The sequence below is a fragment of the Alligator sinensis genome, unplaced genomic scaffold (genome assembly GCF_000455745.1).
Source record: "Alligator sinensis unplaced genomic scaffold, ASM45574v1 scaffold379_1, whole genome shotgun sequence".
In the NCBI taxonomy this organism is placed as follows: domain Eukaryota; kingdom Metazoa; phylum Chordata; order Crocodylia; family Alligatoridae; genus Alligator; species Alligator sinensis.
In genome coordinates, this window is record NW_005842001.1 from 1,286,279 (window position 1) to 1,312,130 (window position 25,852).

General features: G+C 43.5%; 1 protein-coding gene across 1 annotated transcript in view; it reads right to left on the reverse strand.

Annotated features, from left to right (window-relative positions):
• Positions 1-25,852, reverse strand: part of NLGN1 (neuroligin 1) — a 631,206-nt gene that overhangs the window by 538,855 nt on the left and 66,499 nt on the right. The window contains exon 2 of the mRNA XM_025201780.1: positions 20,398-20,466. The gene's annotated coding sequence lies outside the window, so the exon portion shown is untranslated. The remainder of the gene's footprint in view (positions 1-20,397; positions 20,467-25,852) is intronic.

Below are 25,852 nucleotides of genomic sequence, written 5' to 3' on the forward strand. Positions count from 1 at the left end.
TCGGGGACAGTGATTCCAACATTGATTTGGATCACTGTCCCTGATACGATTCGGCTGAATCCGAACCTGAAGATTCAATGCTGATTGGCAGAATCAGCGATTCAGACATAGACACAGCTTAAAAAGTTTTTTCTACATACCTCAAGGTAACAGGATGGCTCGTGATCGCTGCGATGCTGGGGCGGATGGAGCATCCCACAGGAGTGCGGGGGGACCCTCCATGTGCTCAGCGGTGAACCTTCCAGTCCACCTCTGGGTCCACCGGGGAACGGCTCCCCCCACACCCCCAGTTCAGCAACCAGCCATGGGGGGACCCCAGGTTTCCCCTGCAGACCCAGAAGGCACCAGTCACCAAGCCAAGAAGGTGTGGGGGGGCCCCCCGTGCGCTCTCCCCGGCAGACCCAGAAGTGAACCGGAAGTGCTTCTCGTCCACTTTTGGGTCTGCTGCCAAGCATGCTGGGGACCCCCCACACTTCTGTGAGACACTCCATGCACCCCAGCATCGTAGCATTCATGAGCTGCCTGATACCTAGAGGTATGTAGAAAAAACATTTAAAGCTGTGTCTATGTCTGAATCTCTGAACCTTTCCGAATCTCTCTGAATCGATTTGGAGGGTTCCAATTTGATTCAGAGAGATTAAAGGGTCCTCTGATTCAATTAGGATTCAGAGATTTGGCCACTGAATCAGGCCAAATCTCTGCCAAATCGAATAAGGGACCGAAGCTTCACACAGCCCTAATATTCACTGTTCATGGTTCTTGAGATATACTGGAACTGGTCAGTGGCTGTGCAGATCAGATACCCGTGGTTAGGAAGAGTGGCAGCACGACCATCTCATGCACCCTGATTTGCTGAGACACTTCTATTTCAGCAGAATGAACCAAGAGTATGAAGGAAATGTCAGCATGCTGACATATGGTAATGTATACCAATGTAGGTTTAAGTCATTTGGGCCTATAAACTGATTATGTTTCAGAAAATGAAAGCCTGAAGTGGTTGCTCAGTTTTATTCAGGCTTGTTTTAGGAAAGGCTCCCACTGAACTCAATATGAGGATATCGCCTAAATACAAATACTACAGAATAAGCACTCTATGCTGCGGTTCACTTTCTTGTTTAAAAAAAGGCAGGGAGGCTGCTCCTACTTGCCTTTAGTCACATAGAAACTAGGGTTGTGCGAAATTTCAACAGGTGTTTCATTTAGAAGCTGTTTCAACGTGTTTTGAGCTCAAACCAGCAAAATGGAAACTAAACAAAAGGCTTCAAAACAGCTTCTAGACGAAATGAGGGCACTCAAAGCATTTCAAAAGTTTTGAAACATTTCGAGTTTCGAACCCAGGCTTCCTTGCAGCTAAATAGAAACTAAGAGAGGGAGAGGGAAGAAGGGGGAAGGACTACTCTGATAGTGACATCTAGCTCCAGGTTTGATTCCCCAGTTCTCTGATCTCTTCCCCCAGCTCAGTTCCCCTGCTCTTCCAGGGGGGTGCAAGACCCTGATCAGCATGCGGGATTTCAGCAGGCTGCGGTCAGTGGCAGCTGCTCGGCACAGCCCGTGTCAAGTACCGGGAAGACTGCAGTGCTACTGCTGGTCCCAGCCAGCGGCAGCAGCCTGCTGAAACCCCGCAAGCAGATCAGGGGCCCGCACCCCCAAGGAAGAGCAGGGAAAATTATTAGAGAGCTGGGGGAAGAGATCAGAGAACTGGGGAATCAAACCGGGAGCTGAGGGAATGTTCGATTCCCCAGCTCCCAGTTCAATTCCCCAGCTCCCCAATCTTTCCCCCAGTTCTCTGATCACTTCTCCCAGCTCTTCCCAGGAGGCATAGGCCCCCAGATGATGCAGGATGACAGCAGGCTGCTGCTGCCAGCTGGTGATGGCAGCTGCTCTGGGCTATTTCCCCAGCTGGAAGCAGCAGCAGCCTGCTGAAACCCCATGTGCAGAGCTGGGCGCCCACACCACCCAGGAGGGCAGTGGACCTGTGCCAGGCTACTCCCGGGGGCACAGGCCCCCGGATCTGCATGTGGGATGACAGTGTGCTGCCAGCTAGAGCCAGTGCTAGCACCGGAGTCTGCCCGGCACAGCCTGCGCCAAGCGCTGGGCAGATCCGGGTGCTGCCATCCCACATGCAGATCCAGGGGCCTGTGCCCCTAGGAGGGTCTGGCAAGCCCCACCACCCTCCTGGGGGCCACAGACCCCCAGATCTGCATGCGGGATGACAGCAGGCTACCGCTGCTGGCAAGTGATATGAGTTTTGCTTTGAACAGTTTGAGGTGAAGTTTCCCAAAAATGCCTGTACCTCTTTCCTTGAAACTTGGCAGGCTTCATGTCCTCAGAAGGGGCTACCAACCCTGCAATTGTCATCCAAATCAGGCAAGAAATGACAAAGCTATAGGCATTTTTGTGATTCTCTGTTATAACCAATGGGTGAAACATTGAAATGCATCGAAACAGTTTCAACAAAATGAACTGGAACAGTGCTTCAAAGCAGCAGAACGAAACACTGTCCCTTTGAAACAGTGAAACAGAAGTCGAAACAAAACGGTGCTGTTTCGCACAGCCCTAACAGAAACTCCTGTGAAGGAGACTAATAACCCTGCAGTCAGCAGGGAAAAGGGCTAGGCTGTTCCAGCTTCTCTCACCTGCAAAACCCATCAAAGGGAGTCAGAAGCAATATGGTAGAGCCTCAGGAAATATTAACTTACAAGGGCTTTCCCTCTGCCCTTGTGAATCACTCCTACTTTTGAAAGTAGAGACAGGTGTGCTCATGGTAGGTTATAAGGGGCAATAGTGACTAGGTAGCCAAGAGCCATCCCTCAACTCCTGTGAGGTTTTTGAGTCCAGAACCTCAGGGCATCTTCCCAAAAATAGAGCTTCTGGTCCCATTTACAGTGGGAATTAACTTAGTTGTAGTCAGTGGTATTACATTGGTGCAAAATGGGTAAGAATTAAACAGTATTATGATCTAGATAAGGACATTGAGCCTTGGTGCTTTGTGACATCTATCCACCCATTAGGCTTACTGTTATCACTGTGAAAATGAGAGTAGGTCCCAGTCCATGAATCAAATTAGTTAGTGCATAATAAAAGGAGGATGGAAGGTGCAATTTTGAAATAAAATCTACAGGAAGGACTTTTCAAATGCTTGGAGGATTAAACATGAAACTCCCATTGTTATGGATGGGAATTGCACCAAGAGGGTTGTACTTATGGAGAGAGACAGTTTGGAACTGATGAATGGAAATATTTCTTTACAAAATGTATAATTAAACTGTGGAATCCACTTTCACAATAAAATACTGAGTCAAGTAGCTTAGTAGGATTTTAAAAGTATCTAGGTACCTTAGAAATATGAATAAATGCAATGCATCATAGACAGTTACCCTAAAATAGCACATTACTCTGTATCAATGACAGAGGCAAATGAATCATCTTGTTCAAGGCATGGTGGATATGCACTGTATAGACTAACTAAATAAGATATACATAGTGAGAGAGCATAAGCTTTTGTGAACTTGAGCTCACTCCATCAGATGCATGTAGCAGTGTATAAAATGGAGTGATTTGAATCCAAAAGATGCAAAGGGAGGAGGGAAGTGGGGGGGAGGGAAGGAGGCAGAAGAAATGAACCCATAGGCACTAAACGGTCATAAAAGGTAATCCAGTTAATGGGAATCCATAGTTCCTATTAAACTATGGTTACCATACGTACAGGTTTTCCCAGACATGTCCTCTTTTTTGGCCCCATGTCCTCTGTCCACGCAGGTTTCTTAAATGCAAGCAAATGTCTGGGTTTTTGCTTTGCCTCTGCTTTTGCTTGGGGCTGCGGGCAGTGGCGGAAGCTGATTGACTGTCGGGAGGTCATGTGTTCTGTGCGCAGGCCCTGGCAGCTACTGGCAGGTAAGTGCATGTGTGTGCGCATGAGCTGTGTGGGCAGTAAGGCTAGGGAACAGGAGGCTGCGGGTCAGGAGTGTGGGGCACCAGCAGGGCTGGGTGGGCAGGAGGCTGTGGGTTGGGAGTGCAGGGCACTGGCAGGGCTGGGGGGAAGGGGGCTGCAGGTTGGGAGTGAAGGCCAGTGGCAGGGCGCTATGGGTTGGGAGTGAGGGGCACCAGCAGGGCCAGGGGGTTGTGGGTTAGAAATGAGGGCACATATACCCCTTCCCTCTCTCCCCCACCCCCTCTCTCCCCACAAGTGTCCTCTTTTTTGCAATTGGAAATATGGTAACCCTATTTAAACCATATGTAATACAGTCCAGTCTGTGGATGATTTCTTGTTCTGCAATATCCCGTTCAAGCTGGTTTTTCCAATTTTGCTGCCTGAGAACAGCAATCCTGAGGTTAGTGATGCAGTGTTCAGAGGGATTAAAATATTTTGCCACTGGCCTTGGATTCTCTCTGCAGCAGCTGCCAGATCAGCATTCACTCATTCTTCCACATAGAGATTGCCTGTCTCTCCAACAACAGAGGAGCACTGTAAGCAGGTGATGGTATATATAGTGGTAGAGTTGCAGGTGAATAAACCTTGGAGGTTATACTCTGTTATCCAGTCCAGCAATTATGTGGTCTGTATTGATGCAGTGGGGATGGGGGGGAGGGATGAGGGCACAGCCAGCATTTGGGTCCATTGCGTGCCTCAGTGAGAATGGGAATTATTTAGTCTTCTGCTTCAGAAACACTGTTTGAGGTTGGGGGGCTGTCTGTAAGCCGGGACAGATTTGTCCCCAGATGGCTAGTTTAAGTTAGTCATTCTTTTCTAGGAGGGGCTGGAGGTCATTAATGATGCGCCTGAGGTGTTCAAGCTGGGGGCTGTAAGTAAAAGCTACAGGGATTCTGTTGTCCTTGTCCTGGGGTTGGTATTGTAACGAGTTGGAGCAAGGTCTGAGTCTGACTCTGTTGATTTGAGTAGCTATAATTTTGGGATTGTATGTCTTATTGTTACATAGCCACACACAAAAAATGCATGGCTTAAGAATTTCCCCCCAGAATAAATGGTCACAATTGACTAAGTGAAAACTGTATAATGGAAGAGTTTCATTGTTCCTTCAAGCAGCAATTCTCAACCATTTCCACCTTACGTCCCCAAACCCCTGGTCCCACCATGATAAACGACAAGTGTGGGGGGTTGACAAGCAAACCTGGAAGTGCCCACCTGAACGGCCTTTGTGTCCCACGAGAGGGACGCATCCCACTGGTTGAGAACACTACCTTAAAGCATTAAATAATGGGCTAGCATTGATCTTGATATACAGTATTGGGTCTTGTGTTCATATAGAAAAAAATGTGTGTTTTCCACAGTAAGATTAAGAAGACTGAGTAGAAGATATAAGTTAACTCACTATATTTCATAGGCGAAAGCTTTGATCTGTTGAAGATGAAATAGTGGGCTACCTAAGCAAGGGAACTTTCCAGGGAAAGGGAACTGTTGCAGACAGTTGAAAGTTAAGCTGGTATATACTTTTTATAATTCAGGATTGGGTGAATCAGGATACAAACTAAATGAGCAATAATTTATGACAAGGAATTTAGTGAAAGTTACAGAAGCTGAAAGAAATACAAAATAGTGGGAGGAGAGAAGGGACTAAAAAGTTTAATGTACCTTCAAAGAAAAAAAAAACATGCAAGAAGGCAAGCCTGTGTTTCTCCCACAGTAATAGTAGCATTAAGAAGAAAGACTGCAGAGAAGCCAGCATTAGCACGACTGAATGATGTATTTGCACCCACAGGTGGGAAAACAGGTTCCATTATAAGCCTTCATTTCCAAATGTTCATAATATTCTGTAACATTACCTTTGAGAGAGACATTTTCACTGCCACTGCCTGCATTGACATTTTGCAGAAAGTCTGAGAAAATGCACATCATCTGTTTGAGATTTCAGACATCCTTCTCTTCAGAGCATCCTCAGTGGTACCTTCACAGAGCTCAATGGATCTTACTGGAGCCTGAATCCTTTGGTGCTAGTGCAAACCTTGCCTACCTTGACAGGCAGACAGTCAACTAGAAATATTTCACTCTCCTTCCCTAACCTCTAACCACTGAGCACGGGGAAATCCACAGGTGTGAAAAAAGCCTGAAGATCCTACGGGTCTGTTGTTTGAGTATGTATTTAAAAATAAATAGCAGCCGATGAAATTGGAATACCATGGACTGACCCTGCAAATAGGGGGAAATACACCACCGCTCTGCATCCTGTGTTGTTCATATCTGAAAGACGGGATCACAAAAAGGAGAGGAAATGTTCTCATATCAGAATGGGAGCATTTTACACCCCTGTGTAAATGTACCTTGAAAGGCAATGATGAATTTGGCGCCTACCACTGAATGTACCGCTTTATCTCAGGAGTAAATTTAGTTTTCAAAAAAAGAGAGAATACATCTGTAACTTATACAATATTCATTTTCCTGATATTTTACATTTACTCTACTCTTTTTTTTTTTTTTTTCAATCGTGCCTTAGGTGATTTCACTTTTTTTTTTTCTTTTTTTTGCAGTAGCCCACATATAACTAATATTATTTTGTGATTTAAGGCAGTAGGTAAACTTAACATGCAACCATTATACTTTGCTTTCTAGAGTAAAAATGAATTATTGAGAAGAGACAGTGTTTCCTTAGAGGCTATTGTGGATTTAGAAAACAAGCCATGTATAATATACCGAAGATTTTCATTAGATGGTTTTCAAAGAAAACTGTGCAAAAATAATAGACTTTTTAAAGAAGTAGGTTTTGATGGAGTGAATTTAAGGAAATTAATGCAACTTAAATAGAGTCCAGAAAATCAAGTGTAGTAAAGGAAGGATATTACTATCCATGCTTGTTTCAATAAAACATCTACAGCATGTGTCACAAATGAGAACAGAAGCCAGCGTGTGGCAGCAAAGGAAGAAAACAGTATCAAGGATAAAATGACAGCGTTAAAAGGTACAGAGGATCTGGAATATAGGAGGATTATGTAAATTATAACAAGAGCCTGAGGCAATCAAAAATACTTGAAAGCCAAATTGAAAAATGAGCATCAAATAGTGCAGAGCATCTCAACTAATACCAAAAGATATTTTAAGTATAATTATACACTAAACAACTGACAGGAGAAAAAGGTGATGGAGTGTAAAGGAACAGGCAGGCTATACAGCAATTATTCTTGTACCTATGTTTAAAACTGAAGAGGGCAGGCGTTTGCCTCAGACTCAACATGCAGGAATGAAGGTGAAGAATTAAAGAAGAGGCAGATAATACCTAAACTGGCAATTAACTGGATTGTTGTTCTTAAAAGTGATAAGAGACCAGGCAACTGCATCTGAAAGTGCTAAACGAAGTAAGCATAGAAATTGAAGAAGGTGTAATGAAAACTTATATTTAGTTCACTCGTTTCAAGAGACTGGCATTGGGCCAAGCAACCGCATAACAAGAAATTACCAGTCAGCTCATTTCCCTGAGTTGTGAAGTTAGTCTTAGACAACTATTATAAGCGGGAGTTGGAGGGTGGGGAAAGGGAATCAGGAAATGCAGGGCTTGATCAAGGACAGCTTATACTGTTTCCGGTCATGCCTCAGTAACTCAGGCTTCATTGAGGTTATGGCGGTCTGGACCAGCACAGGGATGCAGTAAATGTCAAAGATGTTAGTTAGTTATTTAAGTTGTCAAAAAACATTTGACTAAGCTCTAGGAGTAACTAATAAATGGTATTGACTAACAGGGAATGAGATCTAACAAGTTTTTTTACAACAAATTCTAAAATTTGATTATTAAACTAGATTTAATGGGGTTTGCTGTAGTGCACTACCATGGTTAATATATGCACTGCAGTGCTCAAGGTATTAGAAACCAATGTGACAGGGACTTAAATGCCTCAGCTAGGTTTCTTAAGAGGGATCTATAGCAAGGATTGCAGAATTTAAAATCCAGAATAGGGACAAAGGGTCATTCTGCTGAGTCACCTTAGTCACCATTGTCCAATGATAAAAACCTGTATATAAATTGAGGGTAATTAACGCTGAGCCATGCTGGCAGGTAGATCCAGTTATTTACAAACAGGATACAACGGCGGGAGAAAGGCACTGTTAGGAACTGCAGAGGTAACAGAGAGGAAAAGGAGACCATTTACATTGAGTTTGTTGTTTTTGGTATTTTAAACTATTGTTAGACCCCATCAAAAAGGTGTATTTAGACATTACTCTGTATGTATATGCATAGTTGTGAATGCACATAAGCATGAAGACCCTATCTGTGTATGTGAGCATGCGTTTAGTTTGCTGGAGAGTCTGGACAGTAATCCAGCGTCAGTGCAGATGGAATAAGAGTTTTGTCTGTTCCTAAGAAGAATGCCTTATAGAAACTAGTTACTGAGGGCTAGCAACACGTTTCTATTTATGTGGTTGCTGATATATGTGGTTGTGATTTGATTGTTACAGAGCTTTTCAATGTCACTCACCCAAAAGGATTTCCTCAAGTGACAGCCTGTTTTTCCTCTTTATAAAGGGCCTTTATATACAGCTGCATGAATGATCCCAGAGATTACTCCCATTTAAATCCCTTTCAGGAGTTTACCAAAACCTTAGGAGGGCAAATTCTGTAGGGGATAATGCCCCAGAACCCTTCTGTCTTCTGCAGAAAAAGCTGCTTTTAGAGCAGGGTGGGGAAAGCAACATGCTGAGTATGGCCTCTCAATTCTGCCCCTGACTGTCTCTCCAGAGGCAGTTTCAAAGGCAGCATTGTGGGTTTTTTCTTTCTTCCCCACACACTTTTCTTAGATGCCAGAATCACAGTAAAAAGAAGTAAAAAAAAAAAGTGTTGCTATTCCTCAATAACTAGTTTCTATAAAGCATTATTCTTAGGAACAGACAAAACTCTTATTACATCTGCACTAACCCTGGATTACTGTCCAGCTCTCCTCCACACTGACCCACCCCTATAGAGGGGCAGCTCTTCTGCTTTACAGATCCTTTGGCATTTGCTCACTCTCTGCCCTTTTGCCCAAACACAACACAACCTGATTCTTTCTAGCTCAGCTGCCAGACATTTTTCCTTTGAGCCAGGCAGTGTAGTGCCATGGAGAGAGGAAGAGGAAAGATATTCTGTGTATCTGCCAACTGGGAAGGGAGAGAGATGGCACTGGCCTTGTAGGCACACAGCATCAAACAAAGGGGACTATTTAAAAAAAACCAGCAGGAAAAGGAGCCCCAACACAACAGGCTGAGTGAAGAAGGGGACGATGAATGGGGAAATCAAGGAGAGAGACTTGATTTCAGTAAGATTACATGAGTTGAAGGTTATGCAGTGTTTAAGTGCATGGACACATGAACACTTGGAGTCCTTTCAAAAGGGCAGCAGCAGGTGCATTCTAAATGTTATGTGTCAACAAGTTGAGAAGGATTCAAAATCACTCTGAATTTAGCACTCGTGCATCCAGGGTTAAACTTGCAACCAGTCTGTTGCATTTTGAACCGGTGCGTTCACACCTACCAATCAGAATGCACCAGCTGATGCCCTTTTGAAATTTTCCCTTGTTGAGGGGCTTAGAGCAGTCATGTGTCCACCCCCCAAATGTTGTGCTGGATCCCTGCCAGAGTGGGTCAGCACCTCACAGGATTAAGCATCAGTTCAACTAAGGTGTAAGGTGTAAGATGTCATGCTTAGAATGCTCTAAATGCACTTTAAACACCAAGGGCACTTTTACACGTGCCCTGGGGATGGGGAGGGGCGGCACTGTACTTAAAGCACTGCCACATCTTGTGCATCAGTGTCCCCATGCTTAAAAATGGTGGCAGGGGGGCTTGAACTAGAGCTTTAGGTAAAGCACCCCCACCACCATTTTTAGGCATGGGGAGCTGGTACACAAGATGCAGTAGGCTGCTGGAGTGCAGAAATTGCCATGCTCCAGCAGACCTGATTAAGCAAATCTGCTCTGATGCGCTGGGATTTCAGCATGTTGGAGCAGCCTTCATGCTTGTGTATAGGTGCCCCAAAACTCTAGACCTGCAGGCCATTTTAGACCAGTTTAAACTTTCTGGAACATTTCAAAAGCACACCAAGACAATCAAGTACTCTTTTGAACCAGACCTCTTTGAACTGGTATAGTGTTATCTGCAGACACAGATCGTTCTGTGCCTAGTGGCTGCTCAGTCCTCATCCCAAACTGCACTGCTCCTCACCCCCGCCACCCCAAACACATGCAGGGCAATGGGCATTTCCAGGATGCAACCAGGGCTTTACTGCATAAATTGCTATTGCCTACAGAGAGCACAGTCTGCAGGGGTGGAGAAGAAGGAAGCCTCTGTGTTAGTATTATTTTCCTGCTAGGTGGGGATCACAGGTTTGTCTGGGGTGTGTGGGGGTTTCTGTGCCCCCCTGCTTGCGATGGGTGGTTCTGCCTATAACAGTAAGCACCAGTCAGTTGTGGGTTGGAGAGGGGAACCCAAGCCACGGTACAATGGGAGTTTAATAAGAACAGAATGGCTGTCTATTCTATGCTCAATGTGAAGTGAATTAGCTCATTAACTCTTCATTGTTCCTTGTCCTCTGTGCTGCACTCCAGCAGCCAGCCCTGCCCTGATGGTTCTACCTTGCACAACGGGTTGGAAAAGCCAGGGACGTCTTGGGAGACCTCAGAGCACCCAGCCCCCTGGGAACCATTAGCAGGGGGCTACACCCCCGCCCCACAACACCTGGCAACCCCCTCAACTCCAATCCCCTGTCCCCTCTAGGGGAATCCTGGAAACTTGGAGCACTGACCCCTGGAAGGCATGATGGTGTTGGTACTCTACTACTCCCTGGTGGCATTTTGGCAGCAATTCAATCCCTAAAAGGTGATGGTTCTGCTTAGCACCCTTAGCAGTGTCAGTGTGGACACTTCTGTCCAGTGACACACGTGAACCAGGTCCCAATCAGTGACATTCTTGAAACAGTTCAAGTGTTATGTCTCTCTGCACCCTGAATTAGCACTGACAGATCACAGGGCTCATGGTCTTCTTCCTGTTTAATCAGGAAGGTGAGATATTATTTTAAGTTACCTTTTTGTCTCTTATATTTTAGATATATCTGGGGACATACAAATATATCTGGGTGCATCATCCAGTTTACAGATACCCAATAATCATGCCTCCCATCCACTTGGAGATACTAATATTTAAAAGTACAAGTTTAGAAGGGGATAATTTAAGGAACTGTTCCAGTGAAAGGAACAATGGTCTTTAAATGCAATAAGGGAAATTTAAGTTGGTTAGGTAGAACTTTCTCACTATAAGGGTGGTTAAACACCAGAAAATATTTCCTAGAGAAGTAATCTGTAGGTCAGTGGTTCTCAATGTTTTTAGGCTCAAGGCACCTCTCAGAAATTGCCAGTTTAGTTTTCCCTAATTTTTTGACAACAGAAAAATAATAAGGTGATTGTTCTGTTGCAAAGAACTAAGGGAGACCACAACAGGTCAGCTTTTGGTGGGGCTTTGCCACAGCACCCTGGTTGCGAGTCACAGTTCTAGGTAATTCAGTAATCTCTATCACTGGAAGTTTTTCAAGAGCAGAATAGACAGACACATGGATAAGATGATTTAGACAGGGAAGAGGCTGGCTTGTGCTGGGGTTGGACTAGATAGCCTCTGGAAGCCCAGTCAAGATTTACTCTTCTAAATGACCTCATAGAAATGACATTTCTAGGTATGTAATGTCATTACCATCTTTATCAACTCACAGAGATGGTTTTATGCCAAAACACTCAAAGAGCTGAAGATCTTAGTAAGGGCCTTGTTACACGTTACACCAGGGGCGGGCAATTATTTTGGGAAGAGGGCCACTTACTGAGTTTTGGCAAGCCATTGAGGGCTGCATGACAGGCAGCCAAGTGCAGATAAATATTAGTTTTCTAAATTTTTTAGGGGCCCCGTGGGCCAGATAGGATCACCTGGTGGGCCACATCCAGCCCGTGGGCCACATTTTGCTCACCCCTGCGTTACACTGTGAGCAGCACAAATGTCGATTGGCTTAGTGATAGTTTACAGTCACACCTTCAGTGTGAGCAGCACATCAGTGGGGAGTGGCCACACCTTGATGGAACAGGAATTGGGTTATGCAGATCACGACATAATCCTGCCCTGAAGTGGCATAACTTTGAGCTGCATAACAAGTACTTTAAACCACTTAAAGGTGTTAATGTGCAGACAATCCAGGGGTTTAGGGCTCTGGAGCCAGCCAAAATTAATATGTAACAAGGCCCTAAGGAAAGAAGCTAATTGTAAGGGAAGTTTCAAATATCTTGCTTAGAAACAACAGGGGAACTGAATTATAAAATGTCAGGGCAATTGAATGGTGCTTAAAGAAACCATTTAGGGCCAGTCCCCAGTAGGTATAAATCACTGTTGCTCTATGACTTTCAACTGAGTTATGCCAGTTTACATCAGCTGAGGATGTGGCCCCATATCTTCAAAACTAAAGTTTAGCCCAGCTTGAAGAGGGGCTTCTTAACTATGCCAGACTCCTAGGGAACAGTGATGTATAATTTGCAATGAATCAGGCCTACAATCTGTGCTAAGGTCTTGTGGTTAAAAAAAAAAGGGTGGGGGGAAGTGAATAATTCAATCCTGTGACAGGTTTATTGCTGAAAGAAATTGTAGTAGTTTGCATCATAAAACATTTTTCCTTGGAAACTTGTAGAGAACTATATAAGAGTATTTGAGCCATCTCTTTGGCTGAATTAAATAGCAAGAAAGAGCATGTTGATTTATACATATGCAGGTTTATTTCACTCCCTTTTATTTAGGCTAAAACTAAGTGAATAGGAGAATGAATAAGATTGTATTTAAGAGGGGGAAAAACCTCTTGCACAATTTCCAAGACTTACTTTTGCTTTAGACATACTCTTTCATCACCAAAACTTAGTATAATGGGCCAGAAAATGATAATGATTCCACTGGAATGATCTAGTTTACATAAGAATTCTTAAGCTTTTCTTTTCTTCTCTTTTCAAAGCACATGTGAAGGCAAATTAGGAATTAGTTTGCTAGGTTAAACTAATTTAGTGAGTCAAAAAAATGCAGATGTTTAATCCTGGAAATGTATAATAATGGTACATAAATCATTCTTTAATTAATTAAAGGATTTACAGGTCTGTATTGGGCTCTTTCCACAGGCTTTCTGAAAGTGTGACTCAGAGCAATCATCTTACCTACAATTCATGAAGCCATATGGGTGAAGTTATTAGATGTAGATATTAATAAGCAACATCTCAAATGTTAAGAAGATCTTTATAACTTTCTTGGATCTCTTGACCCACTGCAGTTTGTCTTGTGTAACTCTCATGGGTCCACAGCAGAGCCATCATGCTTTAAGCCAAGAAAAACTAGATGGACAAGAACCAATTAATTAACAGCAGTCCTTAATTGGCCAGAGATGATGTTGCTGATCAAAGTAAGGCATTACTCCTCTCACTTTGTGCAGAATGTACCACTTCAGAAGTACTACTGGTTCTCCCCCAATTATGTGTGGTTGGCTCAAAGGAGCAGGGAACCTAAGATGCATATATATTTTTTAATGTTCAGAAGACCTGGATGTAATTTCTTGACTGTGAGATAAGAGTAATGCCTTATTCATCAGAATAACAAACATTATTTGGCACCTGGTATCAAATGCTAGGGTGTGCGAAGCAGGCCCTATTTGATTCAGAATTGGATTCGGCCTAATCAAGGACAGTGATTTGATTTGTTGATTTGGATCACTGTCCCTGATTCGATCTGGCCAAATCCAAATCTGAAGATTTGATGCTGATTCGGAGAATCAACGATTCAGACATAGACACAGCTATAAAAGCTTTTTCTATATACCTTGAGATAGCAGGTGCAGCTTGTGATCGCTGCGATGCCAGGACGCATGGAGCATCCCTCCATGTGCTCGGTGGTAAACCCGGAAGTACTTCCAGTCCACTTCTTGGTCCATCCGGAAGTGTGCTGGGCCACGCCCCCCCCCGTGCCTCCCCGACTCAGTGATCAGCCATGGGGGGACCCCAAGTGCCCCCCCCACCCAGACCCAGGAGGCACCAGTCACCAAGCCAGGGGAGGCATGGGGGAACCCCTCACATGCTCCCCAGCAGACCCGGAAGTGAACCGGAAGTGCTTCTGATCCACTTCCGGGTCTTCTTCCAAATGCACTGGGGAGCCCTCCGTGTTCCTGTGGGATACTCCATGTGCCCCAGCATTGCAGCATTCACGAGTCACCTGGTACCTAGAGATATGTGGAAAAAACATTTAAAGCTGTGTCTATGTCCTAATCTACGAATATTTCCAAATGTCTCTGAATCGATTTGGAGGGTTCCAATTCAATTCAGAGAGATTAAAAGGTCCTCTGATTTGATTTGGATTTGGAGATTTGGCCAGTGAATTGGGCCAAATCTCTGCTGAATCAAATCTGGGACCAAAGGTTCACGCAGCCCTATCAAATGCCCTTCATGCAAAGATCCAGTACAAGAACCAAACTGATGGCGAATAAAATGCCAATGTCTGTGCAATAAAATTATCAATGCTGAAGGTTAAATAATCACAAATGGAAAGCAAACCCTTCCAAGACAATCATTCCCCTTTCATGAGCACCCAAAAACTCAGCAGCATCGGCCTGACTGTTTTTCAGAAATTAAAAAATAGAATGTGATGTGCTGTGAGGTTATGATAAAATGTGGGAAATACATATTGTTAAGTGTTAATTACTCATGTGGAACAGGATGACCTCACTGGAGTTAAAGGATACTTATCTTGCCAAGTTCCTGGCACTAAGCAAAATGCCAGGTTAGTTTCATCAATCTTTTAGCAAAGGAATAAGGTAATAAAGACCCAAAGAAATGACTGAGCCCTGCCCCTACCCAACACCCATTTGTCTCCTAATCACCTAGTATGCATCCCCATAGAAACCAGAGGGAAGAAAAGAAAAGATAGATTGGATCATGGGATCTATCTAGGCCAGGGTTGGTTTGGCAGGGTTTTGGAGCACTGGGCTGGATCAACCTGGCTAGAGCCTAAGACAGGCCATGGCTCACAATCTGGCCACTGCCATTGCTGCCGCTTCTCTCTGCTGCTGGGCCACAGTGTGGGAAAATCACCTGTCCTCATCACTTAGCTGCAGTGCTGTCCTTGTAAAGCCTTCTCTTTGCCCAGTTGTGGTATGGTACAGGCAAAGCCCTCTCAACCATAGCAGTATGGGCAAAGACCCCACCTCCATGGACCAGATTCAGCCCATGGGCCATATGTGACCAACCCCTGATTTAAACAATCAGTTGGATCAGGGGAACTGCATGTTTCCCATGCGAAGTACAGACAGACTCTGATCACTGGTAGCAAGCATAAGGTTTAAATTCAGATCTAAGGCTCCATTTTTCTGTTTTAGTTAACAGTTGCAACTTCAGTGCTCTCTTATGCTTCATCATCTGTAAAATGGGAATAGTAACATGTCTCTTATCTTTCATAGGCTTGTAAAGACTGAAGTTTGTCAGGTGTTTTGTTGATTCAGAGTCTGATATTGGGACCTATAGATATCAATGGCAAGTTTCTCATTGATATCAGTGGGCTTTGGGTTAGGTTTTAAAGGTGCTGCAATTATTCTCAAAGGCAACTGTGTTAAACCTTATCAATATTGTGAGGAAGTCAGTGAATTTATATTTTCTTTCTTTCTTGTACCTGACCAGGAACAATTTCAGACAGTATGTTTATGAACATTGATAATATCTTGGAAAACTCATGCTGATTGGGGGAGGTCCAGGATGCTTAGCAAAGGGCAAATATAGTGCCCACCTTTAAGAAAGGGAAGAAGGAAGATCCAGGGAACTGCAGATCAGTCAGCCTCATCTCAGTCCTCAGAAAAAATCATGGAGTCAGTCCTGGGGCCAGTTTTGTTCAATATCTTCATTAATGATCTGGAAGATGAGATGGATTGCACCCTCAGCAAGTTTGAAGATGACACCAAGCTGGGAGGGGGTAGTAGATATGCTGGAGGGTAGGACTAGGATTCAGAGTGACCTAGACAAATTGAAGGATTGGACCAAAAGAAATCTCATGAGGTTCAACAAGGACAAGTACAAAATCCTGCTCTTTGAATGGAAGAATCCCATGCACTGCTACAGCCTGGGGACTGACTGGCTAAGCAGTAGGGGTGCGCGAAGCTTCGGTCACTGATCCAATTCAGAAGAGATCCAGCCTGATTCGGTGCCCAAATCTCCAAGTCTGCATTGAATCAGGAGACCCAATAATCTCTCCAAGTCATCAGAAGCCTCCAAGTCGATTGGGAGAGATTCGACAATTTGGCCATAGACATAACTTTATATGTTTTTTCTACGTACCTCCAGGTACCAGGCATGGCTTGTGAATGCTAAGATGGTGGGACAGATGGCGGGTCCCACGGGAGCACAGGGGGTCCCCGCGTCCTTGGCGAGGAACCCAGAAGTGGACCAGAACTGAATCAGGACAGTGATTCAAATCAGCGAATTGAATCGCTGTCCCCCAAATCGGGCCGAATCTGAATCGAATACTGCCCACTTCACACATCCCTACTAAGCAGCAGCTCTGTAGAAAAGGAACTGGGGGTTACAGTGGACAATAGGCTGACTATGAGCCAGCAGCGTGCCCTTATTGCCAAGAAGGCTAACGGCATATTGGGCTGCATCGGTAGGAGCATTGCCAGCAGATTGTGGGAAGTTATTATTCTGCACTGGTAAGACCACATCTGGAGTACTGTGTCCAGCTTTGGGCCCCCCACTATTGAAAGAATGTGGACAAATTGGAGAGTCCAGTGGAGGCAACAAAAATGGTTCAGGGGCTGGGGTACATGACTTATGTGGTTCAAGAGGCTGGGGGGACTGGGTTTATTTAGTCTGCAGAATAGAAGACTGAATGAGGATTTGATAGCAGGCTTTAACTATCTGATGGGTGGTTCCAAAGAGAATGGAGCTGGACTGCTCTCAGAGGTGGCAGATGACAGAACAAGGAGCAATGGTCTCAAGTTGCAGCAAGGGAGGCTCAGGTTGGATATTAGGACAAACTTTTTCACTAGGAGGGTGGTGAAGCACTGGAACAGGTTACCTACAGAGGTGGTGGAATCACCATCCTTTGAGGTTTTTAAGGCCTGGCTCACCAAAGCCCTGGTTGCAATGATCTAGTTGGGGATGGTCCTGCTTTGAGTGGGGGCTGGACTAGATGACCTTCTAAGGTCCCTTCCAACCCTGATTTTATGTTTCTATGATATTTGATTGTAAGTGTAATTATTTAAATTTGAAATAGTATATGATAAGAAAGTATTTAAAGTAATAAGAATAGATTAAATTGAGCAAATGAAACAATATATCAAGCTTCATCTTTCATTACTACTCTATACTTGCACATCCAGATATTAGTTTGATCATTGTGTTGTAAGTGTGTGCGCATGTCTTACTAAAAGCAAGGAGTTTCAGTTGAAATCAGGTGTTTATTGGTTTATTTTCTACATGAGCTAAAAAGCATCTTTTATGCACAGAAGCTCCCACTCATCTGGAGTAGTTTAACAATGCACAAGTGACAACGTTTGAAATATATGATGAGAATCTCCTCCCCTTCTAAAATATATTTATGTATCCAAAAACCATCAGAAAGAATCTGGATAAATATCTTCTATCTTAATGGAAAATTTATCAGGCGTTTCCACAAAAAGATTGCAAAGCCTGCTAACATACCTGATTGGTACAGGTCTGGCAGGCAAGGAGACTTGGAGAATAAATAATGTAGTCTAATAATAGCTGCTGTGTTATTAATCTAAATATTCTACAAACATCCCAGCAGTATGGGATATCCTGTTCACTATTTCATATCCTGTTCACCTCTCCCTTTCAGCATCCACTCTCTGTCACTGTGCGACACAGGATACTGGACAAGATCTTCTAACCCAGTCTGACCCAGACCCAATGGTCCAATGCAATAAATGGCAATTCTTACGTTCCATATCAGGTTCAGTATTGTATTTTCCTTACCTTTTAACTAAATCCCTCCCCTAAACTGTCTTTTACCCAACTAAAGGATAAAAGGCTATTAGAGTAGCACCCTCCTTGACACAAAATGTACAATTGGCCTCCATACATATCTGAAGTAGGAGTCACTTGCATCTATCTTTGCCTGTAGATTTAAATGAAGTCCCTTATTGGGCTTCTGCTCTTTTCCCCACCCAAAGGTGGGGAAAGACTCAAATTGCTCCTCAGCTACATGACACTACATTATAGGTTTTGACATTCAAAGGGACAGGGCAACATTTGTGTATGAGCTTGGCTCTGCCCCCAACCTCCCCTTTCCCCATCCAACTGTTCATTTCATCTGATGGATGAGAAAGACCTGCAGGGAATGAATCCCTATGAGTTTCATCACTTATCTGTTCCAGTGAGAAGTGTACACAGTACCACAGACTGAACTACACAAGACCCTCTCTGTAACATGCAGAGTACACAAGGAACTCCTTCCCATTGTCATTACTGAGGCAGGACTCCCAGTGACCTTATGGGGTGATTCGTTTGACCAAGCCCTACAGCATCAGGATTTACCTCGGAAAAACTGTGACTTATTACCACTTTCAGTTTAACATCTGAATAATATATTCATAAGAACATTTCTTAAGATGGCTCGACTCCTTTTTGAATTGAACACTTAGATGCTAAACTGAGAGGTGTCCGCTTATACACAGGAAAAGAGAGTGAAGTATGGAGCAACAGCTTGTTCTTCGTGAAAAAAATATTTGTGCTGATGACAAAGCATTACGTATTTGGGCACTATGCAAATCTATAAGGGTGCCCTTCATCATTTCCAGCATTACTCTAGGAGCGAGGACAGAGCTACAGTTCCAGGAGTTAGTTCCCATCAACCACAACAATACCAGGCAGAGATTGGAGCAGCTATCAAATGAAAAGTTCCCCTTCCTTTTTAAAAATGGTTTAATGTTCTCTGTCCATGGCATAATATTCATTCCCAAAGCCCTGGTTGTCTATTGAGAGTCAGTAGAGCTTTAAACAAACGCTTCTTTATACTTTTAAAAACACTGTTTCCCTATAAAACTGTATTTAGGCAACTTTATTGTGTCTTTCGTTATGATTACTTTTCATGACATGCTATCTAGTATCTTATATCTCCCGAGTACTGTATTACTCAGTCCTCAGCACTCCTCCTGTTTTGGGGTTATATTATCCTAGTGTGACAGATTTAGAAACTGAAGCAGTTCAGCACTGCAAGACTGTGTACCTAAAATCAGCGGAGGTGCTGTATGTACAAAGCAGGGTGACACGTGACAAGTATGTTCACTGGGTCCACAGTAATTCTGATCACTAGACAGCAGTGCTTCTTAATGCAACCTTAAAGATGATAGCTAGCAAGGAATACCAGCAACAGGTCAGCTATCTCTTTTCTTCACACAACGTCACTGGTTTTGGAGCTGATGGAGTGTAGTCAAACGTATTCATAAAATTTTGTTTTAAGCATTAACACACCATAGTCTCTGGAAAACCAATAAATTGAGGAGAGGGGAGAAGCCCTCTCCCCCACCCCCCAAGACTAATGTAAACTAAGGAAGATTAAGAAAAACCTAGACAACAATTAATTTTATTTATTTTTAGAACCAATTGTCTTTGCACCTTAATCCAAAATGTATAGAGCATGTAAAAAAGCATTGTTCTTTCAACTTAATTGATTTATAAACTCAGTAGGAAACGTGTACCTGAGGTTCAATAACCTTGATGGTTAAAACAGATGGAGTGTACCATGGGGCTAATGCACAGGAAGAGTGTGCACTGCTGAAATGCAACAACAAAACTGAGTTTTTGCCCACCCCTGGTATGGAGTATGCATTTCTCAACCTCAAGCCAGCAGATCCCTTCTTACACTTGTGATTTCAAATCCTAATTTTTCTTTTTCTGATTTAGCCAGCAGATCCCTTCTTACACTTGTGATTTGAAATCCTAATTTTTCTTTTTCTGATTTAGCTCTTCATTCCCATCGATCCTATTTCATATTATCTATAACAGCTTCCAGTGACACTGAAGAAAAATGTCACTTGAATGGCCATCTAAAAGATATCTCATTCAATTCCTAGGTCAGGAGCTCTTGGATGCCAGATAAGCAAAGAAAAGTCCTTAGATCACTATTGGCCCAAGTTTTCTACATTTTTTTGTAATACCCAATATACAGGACCAAAAAGGCCCCCCAAACAGGGCACTTGGGTAGTGAAGGCTGGCGGCTCAAATTCTCAAGAAGAGAATTATTTCCAGTGAATACATTAAGTCTGGCGGGATCCAGGTTTATATTTCTTTTTTGTTCCTTAAGGAAAGATTTAGCTTAGTATTGTTCAATATGTAAATTCTAGTTACAGTTTAATGAGATTCCTACAAAATATCCTATTAACACTAAAGGCTCTATTCTAAGATTGTACTTACATATGTTGCTTATCTCTTTCTCATCGGGGTTCTTTTATGCTTCTGGATGAGTTTCTCAGCTGGATCATCCTAAAGCATACAAATTATGAGATTGCTTACCTGCACTTTCAGAAGATTAGCTCATACATTTTACCACCACCTACCAATACTCTGTGGTAATGTAAAAACACCTTAGTACATAAGTGCACAAATCCACTTAAAATATATGCATAGCATCGGTCTTCAGTGACCCAAATATCAAATGCAAACACACTAATGTGAACAGGCCATGTAGGATGACAACCTCTGTGTAGCTCATCAACAACCACCTAAAATCAACTCTAGTTTCTCTCTTTGGGATCACAGACCATCAGTAGAGAGGGTACAAAATCTTGAAGCTGTAGTGCAAAACTTCAGAATGAGCCCCATCTCCCTGGACACAATCAACTGTAACGCATGTGAGAATTGCCATGTGTGATGCCAGTGTACAACTAAACTTGTGATGTGCAGGGTAATATGTGCAAAACAATAGATTTGTGTTTAATTATGCTAGATTTGTTCATGAGTCTTTACTCTGAGCACAGTAGGCAAAGATCAGTGTTTTTTTTAAATCCCCAGATTGGATTTTTTAATTAAATTAAATATATTTTCCTTTCTAGAAATAATACCGGTTTCATATTTAATTTTCAATTATGGCAACAAATGACAAATTACATTGTCATTTAAAAAATAAAAAGCATATGACACATCCATGAAACCCTTCAAATTTTAATGAGTTAAAGTTAATGCTTTTTAAATTATATACAGAATTGGGGGGGGGGGCAGCAAATCCTTAACTTTTCAGGTTAACTCACTCTTTATAAACTTATCACAGTGTTATATACTGCATTAAGTATTCCTGTTACTGTCAGTTGTCTATAGCGAAATGAATGCCAGCATTTGTATTTTTCTAAAAGAGAAGAAATATTTTCAGTTTTTGTACCACAGTAAAGCTTTTGCCTTAATGACTTTTGGCTTCAGGGGAGCTGTGACTGCAGAAAAAATATTTTCTTAATTTTGGACAAGTTTACTCAAAATTGGGTGCCCAACTAAAAAAGGCACTTTTGACCAGCTCACTCAACACTTTCATCTTTTGCTTCCAAAATACCTTTACGCTTAGCAACAGTAATACTGAATGTAATGTAAAAGCTCTGCGTGGAAAGTCCATCTTAATACCAACCAATAAGAATGACCCTTTCTTTAAGACAGTAACTAAAAAAGTACAAATACAAAAAAAATCAATTACTTAAATCAAGGTTTTCAGATTGCTGATTTAAATCGTGATTAAAACTGGAGACTTGAATCACTTTGATTTAAATTAAATTCGATTGAAATTAAATTAGTCCACCCTGATTGTGAGTCAGCTCTTCTGATAGCAGGCAGCACTGATGCAGCATGGGCTTTAACTACCTTGAAAGAAAGTAAATTTGAATGTCCTTAATAATGTCGTTTTGGAATTTGATAATTTAATTGATTCAGGAAGTGGATGCAAAGACATGAAATTAGAATGAGCCTCTGGTTTTCATGAGATATACGTATTATTCAAAACTCGGTGGTCTACGCATTTTCCAAGTTGGGCTGTCTGGGTCATGAAAATAAGGGTGTGAACCAATTCATTATGGAATTCATGATGCGGGTGTGGATGGTATTTAGTTTCATATTTCTATCACTTCGGACCTCCCTGTCTCTTGACTAGTGCCCAGACTGACTGCCTTAATGTTCACCACTTCCAAAAATGGGTAAATGCAAAACAAACTTGTCAAGGTAACAAGTGCCAGCCTATTGCCTGCAGGCAGCCCTGGAAAACATTGGATAAAATGCCCCAATTTCTCATAAGAACCAAACGATACACCTAATAATCATTCAGGCTGTAGCAAATGTCAGTCAGACACTTGTACTGAAAAGTAAAGGGTCTCCAAAAGCCAGAGCACATAAATATTTAAAGAAAATAGTTTTATTCGTACATTCAGGTTCTTATTTTATTGAGAATGGGATTTAATCAACAGATTTTGATTCTGCTTTCTTTGTTCACCACTGATAGATTAATTTAGCATATAACATTTTGGTTGGTTAAAAGAAAAGAAATTCTGTAATATTAGCCCTAATACAAAGCATTTTTTCCGCCTCAGGCCAAGGCATGAAAAATGACATAAAAAGAAGAAAAAAGGTTAAAAAAAGAAACAAAAAAAATCTTCTCAGAAGTTATTTGATATTTCCCATTGACTTCCATTAGTAGTAGTATCAGTCTCTTAGCGTCACAAGTAGATGTGCCCTATGTCGCCGTAGTAATGCACTATGGCAACATAGTGTCCATGGGTGTCTACATGTGACCAGCAGCTACTTCACTGTAGTAGCATGCTCCTCTGTTACAGTGCACTGCTACAGCGAAGTAGCTGCTAAAAATAACCATGCGCCACGTGCACGACACAATATGGGCAGTTACTGCACCGTGCTTTGGAAGTACTAAAGCACAGTGCAGTAACATTGCCGTAGGGCAATGTGAAGATGTGGCCTAAGTGTTATAATTTAATTTAAATATCAAATAAACAATATCACCAGCACATCAATTGCCTTCAGTGTGTCACAGTAATAAGACCTAGGAACATTGATTCTAATACGGGTGTGTGAAGCGGGCTCTATTAGATTCGGATTCAGATTTGGCCCAAATCAGGGACAGTGATTTGATTCGTTAATTTGGATCGCTGTCTGTGATTCAATTCAGCCGAATCCAAAACCAAAGATCCGATGCTGATTTGGAGAATCAGCAATTCAGACGTAGACACAGCTTTAAAAGCTTTTTCTACATACCTTGAGGTAGCAGGCACGGCTCGCGATCACTGTGATGCTGGGGCTCATGGAGCATCCCGCAGGAGTGTGGGGGAGCCATCCATGTGCTTGGCAGCGAACTTGGAAGTGGACCAGAAGTACTTCGATTCTGCCAGGAAGCATGCTGGAGGGGTGGGGGGACCCGTGTGTCCCCAGTGCAGTGATCAGCCACAGAGGGGCCCCAGGTGCCCCCCCCAGACCCAAGAGGCACCAGTCACTGAGTGGGGGGGGGGGGGGGGCCCTGCACCCCCCCCGGGGCACATGCTCCATGGTGGACCTGGAAGTGGACCCAAAGTGCTTCTAGTCCACTTCCAGAACTGCTGCCGAGAGCAGTGGGGAGCCCCCCATGCTCCTGTGGGACACTACACATGCCCTAGCATCACAGCATTCATGAGCCGCCTGCTACCTTGCTACCTAGAGGTAGGTAGAAAAAACATTTAAAGCTGTGTCTATGTCTGAATCTTTGAATCTTTCTGAATCTCTCTGAATCGATTCGGAGGGTTCCAATTCAATTTGGAGAGATTAAAGAGTCCTCTGATTCAATTTGGATTCAGAGATTCGGCCACTGAATCGGGCTGAATCTCTGCCAAATCGAATCGGGGACCAAAGCTTTGCACAGCCCTATATTCTAACTCAATTGATTTTTTTCCTTCAAGTCAAAATAGAGGAGAACAGGAAAATGGTGGCTTTGAAATTTGATACTGAGGTTGTGTGTACTCTCACCTCAAATATATCTTTCTTGCTCCAAAAATCTGTTTCATGTATGCTTTCTAAAATAAATAAAATCCATATAATTCACTATTGTGGCCTTATTTCTTTTGCAAGATCTTGTGCCACCTTACAACTTGGAGTGTTTACATAGTTGGAATAAGGACTAGAATTACTATCTTTTCTATAGTTGACATTTTGAAGACTTTAAGAAAGGCTGAGTATCAAGAAAGCTACCTGATAGTGAGGCCTGCTTTGGTATCATGATGGAAGTCTCACCTCCTGGAACAATTACAGTGAGATGGGGAAAAGCACAGGTGGGCACAGGGCAGCCCTAAACTGGCAAAGACATGGTCTAAAAGAATTATTACATCTTTTTTAGCTTATATTTGCCAAGCACAATTTAACCCTAAATCTATATACAACCATGCATGCTCCCTGAGAGAACATTTCTGACTATGAAGGGAATGAAGTCTTCACAGGACCAAATTCTGCCCTTTGCCATACCAATCTAAATCTGGAGCAAATCCGCTAGCTTAAATTGAACTTCTCTATGGCTGTGTCCAGATGAGCATGGACATTTGGTTCCCCAAGGGCAAGAAGCAGTGGCACACCTTGTGTCACTGTTACTTGTCCCCAGGGAATGCCTGTGCCATATGCCCTCTGTTGTGCGGCAAGTTGCCCAGGTGGGGTGGGGGAGGCTGGGAATAGTAACTGTGCTGGCCCTAGCAGCCTTACCTGGGGTCCTGGAGACCAGGGAAGCCGCAGCCACAGTGCTCCTGCAACTAGGAACCTGGCCGGCAGCCAGAGAGCGGCTCTGGGTAGCACACCCTGCAGCCACACAGACCTCCCTACTTCTTTTCTGCACAGGTTTTTTTGACCATGGGATCTCCTGAACTCAACCATGGCCATGACAGAAACATCAGCTGGCTGAGCTATGGCTCAGGAACATCCTGGAGGTAAGGGCAGGAGCTATGGGAATGGCATGGAGGCTCCTGGTCCTGGGCATGACCTAAAACTGCACCCTGCCAAGGTTGGGAGGCCTGGTGGGACTGCCTGTGGTGGGGCAGTCTCAACTAAATGCCAGGACTGCTAACCTCCCTGGTGAAAGGTGAGTAGGGACACCTTAACCCCAGCCCCCACCATCTGGTGGGTAATTGTGAGAGCTGTGGGAGTAGTGGGATAGTAGTATACTCTTTTGTAGGCACCTGAGCCCACCAGGGCTGTGAGATCCTGGAGGCACCAGAGGGGGTAGTTGCTGAACATGGTGTGAGGCCCCATATAGAGTAGAGCTGAACTGGGAGTAGGCCCGAAGGGCTGTGCATGAGAGGAGACTGAGTAGGGCTGAACTGGGAGTAGGCCTGAGAAACAGTCCCAGGGATGCACTGAGTAAGGCCTGAAGGCCAGCGCAAGGGCCAGCCCCATGAGTAGCTAGTTGGAAGTATGATGAGGAGACCTCAGGGTGGGGTGTGATGTAGAGTTGCCTGGTGAGGAGCTTGGGGCAAATGCAGCTCAGTGTTGGTCTAAGGCTATGTCACATAGAGTAGGGGAAGTCGCAGGAACCAAAGTTGCTGCATGGTGGTACCAGAGAGAGAGTAGCTAAACTCAAAAACCCACAAAGGATTGCTCAAGAGGAGGTAGGGCAGTGGAGTGTGGCCCAGGATGGGTGGTATGCAACAGGCCCCTGTGAGAGGTGGGGCAGAGTGAGTGTGAGAGTGAATGAAGCCCAATTATGGACTGAGCTTGCCCTGGCCTCAGGCCAGGGGAAGTAATCATAATCTGGATGTCATCTGTGAGGCACAGGCCGTAGTGCAGGGGAGTTCAGAGCTGTGGATAGCACCCCCTGGCATCAGGGCAAGGAATGGGCAGCCTCCCACTTAATAAATCAAGTTAACAACCAAGT